Genomic DNA, 10,613 nt, shown 5'->3' on the forward strand with positions numbered 1-10,613 from the left:
TAATGAAAAATCAAATAGAATTTTTAGGTATACAAATAGATAAAAACGGAATAAAAATGCAAACCCATGTAGTACAAAAAATAATTAACTTGAATGAAACACTTGATACAAAAAAGAAGTTACAATCATTTTTAGGATTGGTTAACCAAGTAAGAGAATATATTCCTAAATTAGCAGAAAACTTAAAACCATTACAGAAAAAATTAAAAAAGGACATAGAATATCATTTTGACGAAAAAGATAAAATACATATACAGAAGATAAAAAATATGTGTAAAAAATTACCAAAACTATATTTTCCAGATGAAAAGAAACAATTTACATATATTGTAGAAACTGATTCTAGTGATCACAGCTACGGAGGAGTTCTAAAATATAAATATGATAATGAAAAAATTGAACACCATTGTAGATATTATTCCGGATCATACACGGAACCACAATTAAAATGGGAAATAAATAGGAAAGAACTATTTGGATTATATAAATGTTTGTTAGCATTTGAGCCATATATTGTTTATAACAAATTTATAGTAAGAACAGATAATACACAAGTAAAATGGTGGATAACTCGGAAAGTACAGGATTCAGTAACTACAAAGGAAATAAGGAGACTTGTATTAAATATACAAAATTTTACATTTACAATTGAAGTAATACGGACTGACAAGAATGTTATTGCAGACTACCTATCAAGACAAAGGTACCCAAACAGATGAAAGCCAAGAATCAAAAGACATATTTACAATCCTTACTACTCTATCCTTACAGATGGAGAGTATGGGAAAAAGATTACAACAGCTAGAAAGTCAGCAGCATGACTATAAAAATGCGGAGCTAAGTCGATCGGAAGACTCTAAACTTCCAGAGGTAGAAGGAGACGTTGGGAAACTCCAAAAAACCCATAACACAGTTGCTTTATATACAGCTGCAGGTACAAGCAAACAAGTTAGCAAAAAACCACATATCAATGTAAACCTAAATACCGTATTTGATAAGCCATTTACATCAAAAAGCCAAGAGAAGCAATAGTTATAGCCCCACAAACTTCAACCTATGCTAATAGCCTACACCACAACAAAAAGGTATATAACCATATTACTCAAACATATATTGAGAATATATATAAAATCCAGACATTTCTAAACCTAAACCCTAGATCAACGACTACTACAGATCCAACACAAGATTATGTAACCCAAAAACTACAGGGATATAATAGGCTTATAGCCCAGCCAAAAACAAAAGCAAACCTAGTAAAAACATGTTACAACTACGGACTACTTAGCACAGTATATACCCATGACGGAGAAGAAATAATTGGAATACAAGAGCTATACAAAGCATTTGTCACCTTCAAGAGAATTACAAAAGGCAACCTATTCTTCATCAAATTCTATACAGCACCAGCGGAAATACTATATGATGAAATAAAACCCATAATACAGGTGATAAAGATAGGACTAACACGAGATATGATAATACCAGAAGAGATAGAGAAACAACCGGAGATACAGAAAATGGAGATACCAAGTTTCTATGCCAATAAAAGAATAATTGGTATAGCAACTATTATTCAAGAACTAGCTAACAATTATCTACAAGGAAATGCTATCTGGAGCTACTATTCCAGAGACCAGTTGATGATATATGCCAACTCGAAGGAACTACGACAAGGAGATATGGATGAAGTCCAGAAATGGATTTTATCATTATTAAAACCAGAAATGCAACCAACTACCAGAGCATTGAAAAAAGAATTTATTTCAAACGAGTTATTAACAAGATACTGCAAACTAGTAGGACACAAATATCCAGACCACATATGTTCAAAATGCAATGGAGATGATAACTATGTACCAGAAGTCCAACTAGAATGAAGGTATCAACAAGAAGACAAAAGAAGAAGACAGCTACTGGAAACATATAATGTAAAGTAAATAGTACTAGTCGCATTCATGAACAGTAAAGGTCGTTCATGAATAGTAAAAGTCATAACGTAAATAGTATATGTCATAATCATGAACAGTAAAGGTCGTTCATGAATAGTAAGAGTCATGTAAAAAAGTCGTAAAGTAAATAGTATATGTCATAATCATGAACAGTAAAGGTCGTTCATGAATAGTAGGAGTCATTTGTAAACAGTAGGAGTCATTTTAATTTTCTTTATATAGAATGTAAATCCGAGGAAGGAGGGACATCCTCAGACATCCTCACCTTCTCTCTCTTATCTTCTCTCAATAAAATATCTAATTATATACAAACTTCTGAAAGCTATGGAGCATTCAAACGAGTTACAAAACCAGGTAAGTTTATTTATAATCATGTTTAACTAAACTCTTATATTCCTTATAATCTCTTGAATATCATAATTGTTTATCATGTTATAGTACTGTTATAAAGAACATCTTGAGAAAGTTTGCCTGTCTAATAATGCTGAGAGTAGTTAAGCCCAGACTATGCCATCCTAAAGTGGAAACCAGTAGGCAAGGAAGCCGTTTAGGGAGTACACAGAGTTGAGGCGCTGTTAGGGTAAATGATTGAAGCATGAAAAACATGGTAGTGACCAGAAAAGATTGTTCAGTATAACTTATTAAAATATGATAAACTCTATGATAAACAAAGAGGTTAGAGGGAATATGTTTAGTAAACACATGATATACTAAGCTTTCTTTTACGCCCTGGAATGAAGCATTATTCAAAGACAGTAGGCAAGGGACTATAAGGAAGTGAAGTAGGGTCGGCAGATATAGGCTTCTCTTCTATTGAATAAGTGGACTCCCCCCTTTGACTTGAGCATTGAATTGACTCTTCTTCGATAGCTTTCAAGCGCTGAACCCGATCCAATTCGTTTCGTAGTCGTAGCTTATTGGCCTGAGATTCTCCATTGAGTGGTTCGTACTTACGACTTGGATTATCTGTTTCGTGGCTCACAAGAAATCGTTCTATCGAGAAATCATTAGAAAAGCTATTTTCTCTATTGGATTCTCAGTTAGCTGACTAGAAATCGAATTATCTCGCCGGTCGGATGAAACCACTTCTTCTTCTGTGCCCGTCTGATTCGGTGCTGTCTTCCCACTTCACTAAGAAAGAGTCTCGACCGACCCAGTATTGACTTATTATATACAAGTTTTGGCTTTCCCATGACCGCTAGACGGAAGTTTCCCGCCTTCCACAAAGATTCTATACCAGTAGAATACACAAGGATTCTCCACCCATTATTATCTCTATTATAGAGATGAGATGTCGAAAGATAGAGATAGAATCGAGACAGATCTTCTTTCTTCTATCTCTCTTGTGGCATTCATCATCTTGAGTGCACAATGTGTCTGTCTCTCATGCGAATGAGGAAAGCAAGATAACAGAGTAGCTTCCGCCCACAGAGTCCTCTCCCTTCACAAGGCTGGACTGATCCCCGGAGGTGAAGCCAACTTATTACTGATTGAGCATGATGACAGGCGGCAGTACTTTCTTCGCATCCTTCGTTTCAGGACAGGAACCATCAGGTTTTATTATTTCTAATATCTCTTATTCATATATTACTAAAGGCTCACAACTTCGTTCCCTTAGGCTCATTTGTTCCAAACCTTAACTACCGCAGCTGATTTAGACCACTCACGGGGAACAGCAGAACGAAGCCTTTTCGCTAGCTGCTAAAACAGGGGTCGAAGGGTATAACCGATAAGCAGGAGCGCCCTCATCGATCTGTCACCCTCGTTTACCTTTACTTTAGATAACCACTCGCAGTGAAAAACTGGCTATGATCCCACAGGAGAAGATGCTCCCGAAGACACACACATGGAAACCTCATCTAATCATCCCAGATCACAGAATAGAAGAGATCTGGGTAAGGATGATGAAAGCGGGCCCCTCTAATGCAAACCGCGCGGGACCGTCCGCTAGCTCACAAGATTCCACTACAGTGGATCGGCCGGCTCGTAGGCTCTATAGACTCACTCTCTTCACAACGAGAGGAGTTTACTACACGTATGGCCTCCTTTAGCCTTGTCTTAAACGTTGGCTCCGTGGCCCAAAGTGCTCGTCTTTTTTTCTCCCTGGAACTTTTGATCCCTTCCGCTCCGTTCGTTCCGAGCTCGCGAGCGAAGTTTTGGCATGTCAAGTCTCTTTTCTTTCAACTCCGCTTGGTGATCGCTCATGGCTAATATAGGTAGGTCCAGAGCTAGCTAGTGTTCAGAAGTCACTTAAGAGATTGAATATGGGTCCTATTAGAATAGGCTGTAGCCGCAAAGAGATATAGATTCGCATTGCGGGAAGGGAACCATAGCAGCTGATAAAGGCTGCTGGTGGAGCCGGAGAAGAACCGGGCGAAGGGCTGGGGCCTTAACTAAGTACTAAGTACTAAAGCTGCTGGAGCGACTTCCTTCGATTGGACCTGCCAATCGAATGAATCGTAATCTCGCTACTTCCCCTTTCTGTCCTAAGCGGGGGAGAAGGATTAAAAACCTTGTGTGAAGGAATATCAAAGTCGTTGACCAAACATCCGGTTTAAGGACAAATGGACAGTGAATCAACAGAATCGAGTTGTTTGCAGGATAAGGATTCGGCAGTCGAGACATCTATATTTATTTCATTAAGAAAGAGAGGAAAGGATGCAAGCAAGGAAGCGCTAACCTATACCTATACGACTGCTATTCTTATTGATATTGATCAATGCGGGCTAAGGACGTTGATACCTGAGCCCTCTTCCAGTCTTGTTTTCATGCTCCCCAGTCGAGATGCCAAAGAAGAAGGAAGATTGACCACCGTCGATTCCGTCATGCTTTTCATACTGAGGTCGAGGTTGTAGGCCCCCTGTGTGTACACTTCTTCCACATGGGGAAGGAAAGGAGCCCCTTTGCTTGCTTTTTGGGACATGTAAGACAGCCTAGCAGATCCTTTTGAATGTCCATCAAAGGCGAGGTGGGAAATGCCCCGCACGAACTATCTGATCAAGTTTTCTTTTTCCTATCACAGGCAGCTGGCAAAGCCGTGTTTGATCGTCGCGTACATGCTCCGTTACAGCTTCGTTCATGCGCCAATCAATTGACAGTGAAGCAGAGAAGGAAGAGTTTTGATCACCGTGTGGGTAGTCTCTATTAGGGTTTCCGTTTCATGTGCACTAAAAAGGAAGGAAGACTGGTGCGACTATAGTAATGCCAAGCATACGAGCAAAGGACTCTACCTACCCCATACTGACGAATGAAAGAAGCTCATCGCGGATGATAGGACAAGCGATAGCGGTTCCATTCTTGCTCTTCCTATTCCATACCATAAACAGACACCTTTGATTCATCGACATTGGCGCTAGAGGCTCTACCCCCACCCACCAGCCCTTTATGGAGTTAGCGGACCAAGAGCAAAAATTCCCCGATATAATAAAGAAAGTAAGAAGGGTTCCAAACCATTGAAACAGAAAGCACTAAAGACTGTTACGACGTGGCAGAAATGATCACCGTCAAGCACAAGATTCAAAGCTGGAATCTTCCTACTCTTGTTAGTTGGGACAGAGCATCCTATCTTGTTGATTCTCCTTTCCCACCGCCTCGAGCTCTCGCTTTCAGGGTGGATACGCAAGAAATTCACTATGAAAATTGACATGACACAATCCCTGAAGAGTATGATGTGCCCGGCCTTGCTTCTCTTGATCCCCACCCACCTCCCGTAGAGGCGGGTCAATATCAATATCTATACCAGAGATTGCTTTTAGCTTTATCTTTTCAGAGACAGGAGAATTCCTTCTGTACTTACAAGAATGCTACTTAGGGAGAAGAATCTCTTGACTCAGGAGCACCTGAATCTATTCTTTCTGTGTCCCACATCCGCCTATGTTAAAGCACTCCGCCAGGTCCGTACTAGAAAAGACTCGGTCAAGGTCAAAAGCACCTGCGGGTGACTTTTTGTCTTACGACACGGCATGGTAATTGATCGAGTGCGCTTTCCTTTCTCCTACTCCCACTTCGGGAAGGGAAGTGCTAAAGGGCGGGCATGCTCGACTGAAAGGAGAGGAAAGCTTCTTCACTTTCGGCACGGGCGCGGACTCCGCGATCTCTGGGTCGCCGAGGTTCCTTTTCTTCCGCCTCTTAAGATCCGCTATCTCTATGATTTGATCCTTCGCGTATCGGCCCCATACTTCTTTGATCTCCCTTTCTCCTGACGTAAGAAAGTGACACAGGCTTGGCCAGCTTTTTTCAAACTTGACGGTCAAGTTCCCTGCTACTTCCGTAAATACGCCTTGGATGAGCCTAACAGCCGTGTACCTGGAAGCACTTTTGTTTTCAACCGCCAGATGGTAAAGGAAGGCGCCATCCCTCCTTTCTCTCGCAATCACAATAGCCGTACAGTCGAATAGTTGAGTTAGACGGGGGATAAGGGTCGAACTATCAAAGAGGTCCGCTACCAAAGAATTAGGAGTTATAACATTCATAAAAGAAAGAAAAAACCAATATAGGAACTTCAACTAAGAAAGAATAAGAATAAGAAGAATTGCTTAAGTAAGGTAGTCGCTTCTTTTTTTCGGTATACCGCTCTGCGAGCAGAGCGAATGAACATAAATCTTTCTGAATATCATGAATATCCTTCGCCCCTTATCTCCTCATCTTCCTATTTATAAGCCACAGCTTACTTCGACGTTTTCAATTTCCCATAGAATCTCCGGAGCTTTCCTAGCCACTATAGTTTTCTTTTTTTATCTTCTTTGTCTGAAAATTGGTTTGATTTGCTTCACCTATGAGAATTTCTACCAATTCTTCTTTTATTCATCAAAGCTCATCCTAATCTCCGTCGAGATTACTGCCTTAGCCCTGTCCTATCATCTGTATAATGGAGTTCGTCATTTATTGACGGATTTTTCGGGATTTTTCTTTCTTAGAATTGGAAGAAAAAGATTGAAATGACTATTCCAAATTTCACCTATACCTTTCTTTGAGATTTCAACAAAAAATTTATCTTTTCTTATAAAATGTTTATTATTCGTTGATAGATCTAAAGCTTATGCCGTAGAAGCTGACATCAGGCTATTGGCCTTTTATCTGCATCTTCCCTCGTAGAGTGGCGTCTTTTATAAGAAAAGACTTTCTCAGTGGAACTAAAAAAAAAAAAGAGTTTGAGCTCTTTTTTTTGGTTGACCTTTAGCCACGCGCGGCGGCTATGCGCATGTGTCCCAAAGTGACGTATATTTTTTGGTAATGGGTATACTCGAGAGAAAAGGTTTGGAATTCGACCTCCCCTTATACGCTCTAAAAAGGGGTCATGGACTCCTTTTTAGTTTAGGATCCCCTTTCTACATTCAATTTTTTATTGAGCCTGGTGTGGAATCACCATCATTACACATTCATTCTTGGTCTGGCTGCTGGTCTAGCGAGCCTTCCTAGCCGCCTAGAGTGCAGCCTGCCTGCTGAAGACCGTAACGTAAGTAACTCAGTGCTCCATACGGGGGAAATGAAAGCAGAATTCGTTCGGATCCTCCCACATGTTCAATCTTTTTTTAGCGGTTTCCCCAGAGATCTTTATCATTAATGCAACCTTCATTTTGCTCATTCATGGAGTTGTATTTAGTACCTCTAAGAAATATGATTATCCACCGTTAGTCAGTAATGTGGGTTGGCTTGGATTACTTAGTGTTGCGCGCCTAGGAGGGCAGCGCGCTTTGGGATGCGGAGGAGCTATTATCGTCCAGCTCCCTAACCTAAAGCGGCACCGGGTTTGGACCGCAGGGAACCGTAGCATGGGGGGACGTCTAATCCTTTTGCCGCCGCAAGGCTGGCTAATCGTACGCAGCAGGCTCGAATACCCCTGGTTCTGGAAGGCACATGAGTCCGAACGCTATGTTGAATGTGCGACCGAGACTACACTACGTAGGTACCTGTGCAGGTGAGGCGTCGGTCGGTCCTAGAAACGGCGGCAGCGGCGCGAGGAGTTAACGACCGGACGTGCTGCAACCTAGGGATCACCAGGCAGCTCTTTCGCTCTATAGGGATCGGGGGGGCATAGCACAATTCTTCTTGGAGGAGGGTTGTTTGCCCGGGTGACTGATCCTGCCATAATGTACTTCTACCTATTATAGCACCGGCAACCGAAGTCGAGCATACATACGACGATCTTCATGCGTGAATAGCCGGGAGGAAAGAAAGGGCGGTAGATGATAATGAGAAAGGGCGCCGCGTCTGGACGGGCGGAATGGATGAGCGAAAGGTGTCATGCCATGGAGTGGGGAATAGCCCTCGTCTCATGTAAGACAACTAAATGCACCTCGAGGTGCTGCCGAGGAACTGAGGGACCTTCTCGAGCACAGGATAGGTAATTGAGAGATAGAGCTAGCCTATTCGTTATGGGAAATCAATGCTCCGGGCCAAATAGAGCTTACCTACGGCACCTGGCTTTCTCCGGCGAGCTTTCTATCGTAAAGCCAAAGACGCCCCAAGACAAGGTACAACTGTTGGGAAGGGGACATGATCAATAGAACCTGGCTGGATCCGGGCTGGGATAGTGCCGCCCATTCTTAACCAGTTCCGAAAGGGTTCGCTCATGCTGGAGGGAGCATCCCCACTTAGTGATCGGTCCGCTAGTTCACGCAAATCCGAAGAAGTTATCACGGACGAGCCACATGCAGGGAAACTTGCACGTGTGGTTCTGGCCGGGCTTTCCTGAGGTATCTAATAACCTTGCTTCTGCTCGCCGCTGGCGCACCTCTCCTAACTATTGCCCATTTATTCTGGAATAATCTTTTTAGGAGGGACAATTTTACATATTTCTGCCAAATCCTTCTATTATTAAGTACGGCTGGTACCATTTCGATGTGTTTCAATTCTTTCGAACAAGAGAGGTTTGATGCTTTTGAATCCATTGTATTAATTCCACTTCCTACTCGCGGTATGCTCTTTATGATCTCGGCTTATGATTCAATTGCCATGTATTTAGCTATTGAGCCTCAAAGTTTATGTTTTTATGTGATCGCAGTAATTAGTAGGGAACCCATGGATTTGACTCTGGGATTGGGGAATTCCGTGACACCCCTGCCGGAGCCCATAATTCCCGATCTGAATCTTCCCCCCGAGGAACCCCCAGAAGAACCATATCAACCATTAATTCCTGGGGGGGAAGTCTCTCGGTGGAGGAACAAAGGGCGATAGACCGCTTTGTTCGCCAGCAAAACCGGCTGGTCCGGTGCGCGACACACATGTTGCGGTCACTGGACTACTCCCCACAACCGGAAGACGTCAAGAATGTCGTAGAGACATTCATCCTGGAGATTGACTCCTTCCACTATTCAGAAATTTATCTGGCACTAATTGATAGAGACTCCCCCCAGTTTCTACATTTTCTTGAACTCTGGGAGGAGCATCTCACAGTCACCGATTCCCTAGTGCAAAATATATTTCTGCTATAACTTCTTCTTTGATTACTTCATTCTTTCCATATCCCTCTCCTTTGTTCTCAGTTACTCATCAAATGGCACTCAGTTCATATCTTTAAGTTCGATCATTGACAAGGTTCAAAGAAAGGGAGGGGAAAAAAGAAAGATCATCAGTTTCATCATGATCTATTCTCAATTTCTGCAGTATAGTTTAACCACCAAGTTCGGGATGGATTGGTGTGGGCCCCCTACGCCCGTCTACCTGAGACTGTCCCTTGGCCCGTAGGTCCTGGCACAAGGTTAGAATTCTAGCTCTTTCAGAGTGGTATCTCACTGATGGCTCGGCCCCCCCGGAAGGAGGCCTTCTTCGCCCTCCACCTAAGCTGCGCAGGAAAAGCCCAAAGCCAATCCCAGGGAACAGTTAAGCTTCAATCGGTCTTTCTGTCCAGGTGGAGGTAGTCCGCATCTTCACAGACATGTCTACTTCACCGAGCCTCTCTCCGAGACAGTGCCCAGATCGTTACGCCTCTCGTGCTCAGGAAGGTCAGAACAGAAAATCCTTCAAGCCCCAAAGCAGATACGCTTTCAGTTACCTTTCCTTTCGCGGATTCGTCTTCCTTTACTGTAAAGTGAGGCACTTATTGACTCCTCGGACATTCACTATGTCAGTTGCTTCTGTCTTCTCCCTCACAGCGCATTCTATAAGAACTTCCTAATGCTAAGCCACACCTGAAGGAGGAGGATTTTGCTCATTTTCTTTTTAGGCCTTAGCACTAGACTATTATGACTATCTTATTATAAGACAGTCTGAGGGTCGGGTCAAGCCTGTCTGTTTACGAATCGGATGTGGGAATTTTACAAGTCCTATGGCAAGTTGAGAGGGAAGTAACAATAGCAAAAGGCATTCCTTTGAAAGCAATGCAGGGTTAGCCAGTTCAACCAAGCCAGCAGAAAAAGTAGACCTATATTCTCCCGCAGTCTTTCTTTCAGTTCCATTCCCCCACCTAACCTTAATGGGACAGGGATACTAGCAGGGAAGAGGGCGTTAAGTAATCGATATGAATCGCTTTACAAAGCTCTTTCTTTCCCTAAAAGGAGAAAAGAGTGGAGTAAGGGAAGCGAAAGACACTGTACCGACTGAAAGGTACATAGTTGCTTTACCGATAGCGAGAGGATTGAGAAAAGCTACAGCGCAGGAAGAGCATAGGGAGAGGATGAAGGCTTAGTTAGTGCTTGTGGAAAGGCTGAGGTACGATAGCGA

Source organism: Nicotiana tabacum, chromosome 11, assembly GCF_000715075.1.
Source record: "Nicotiana tabacum cultivar K326 chromosome 11, ASM71507v2, whole genome shotgun sequence".
Taxonomy (NCBI): domain Eukaryota; kingdom Viridiplantae; phylum Streptophyta; class Magnoliopsida; order Solanales; family Solanaceae; genus Nicotiana; species Nicotiana tabacum.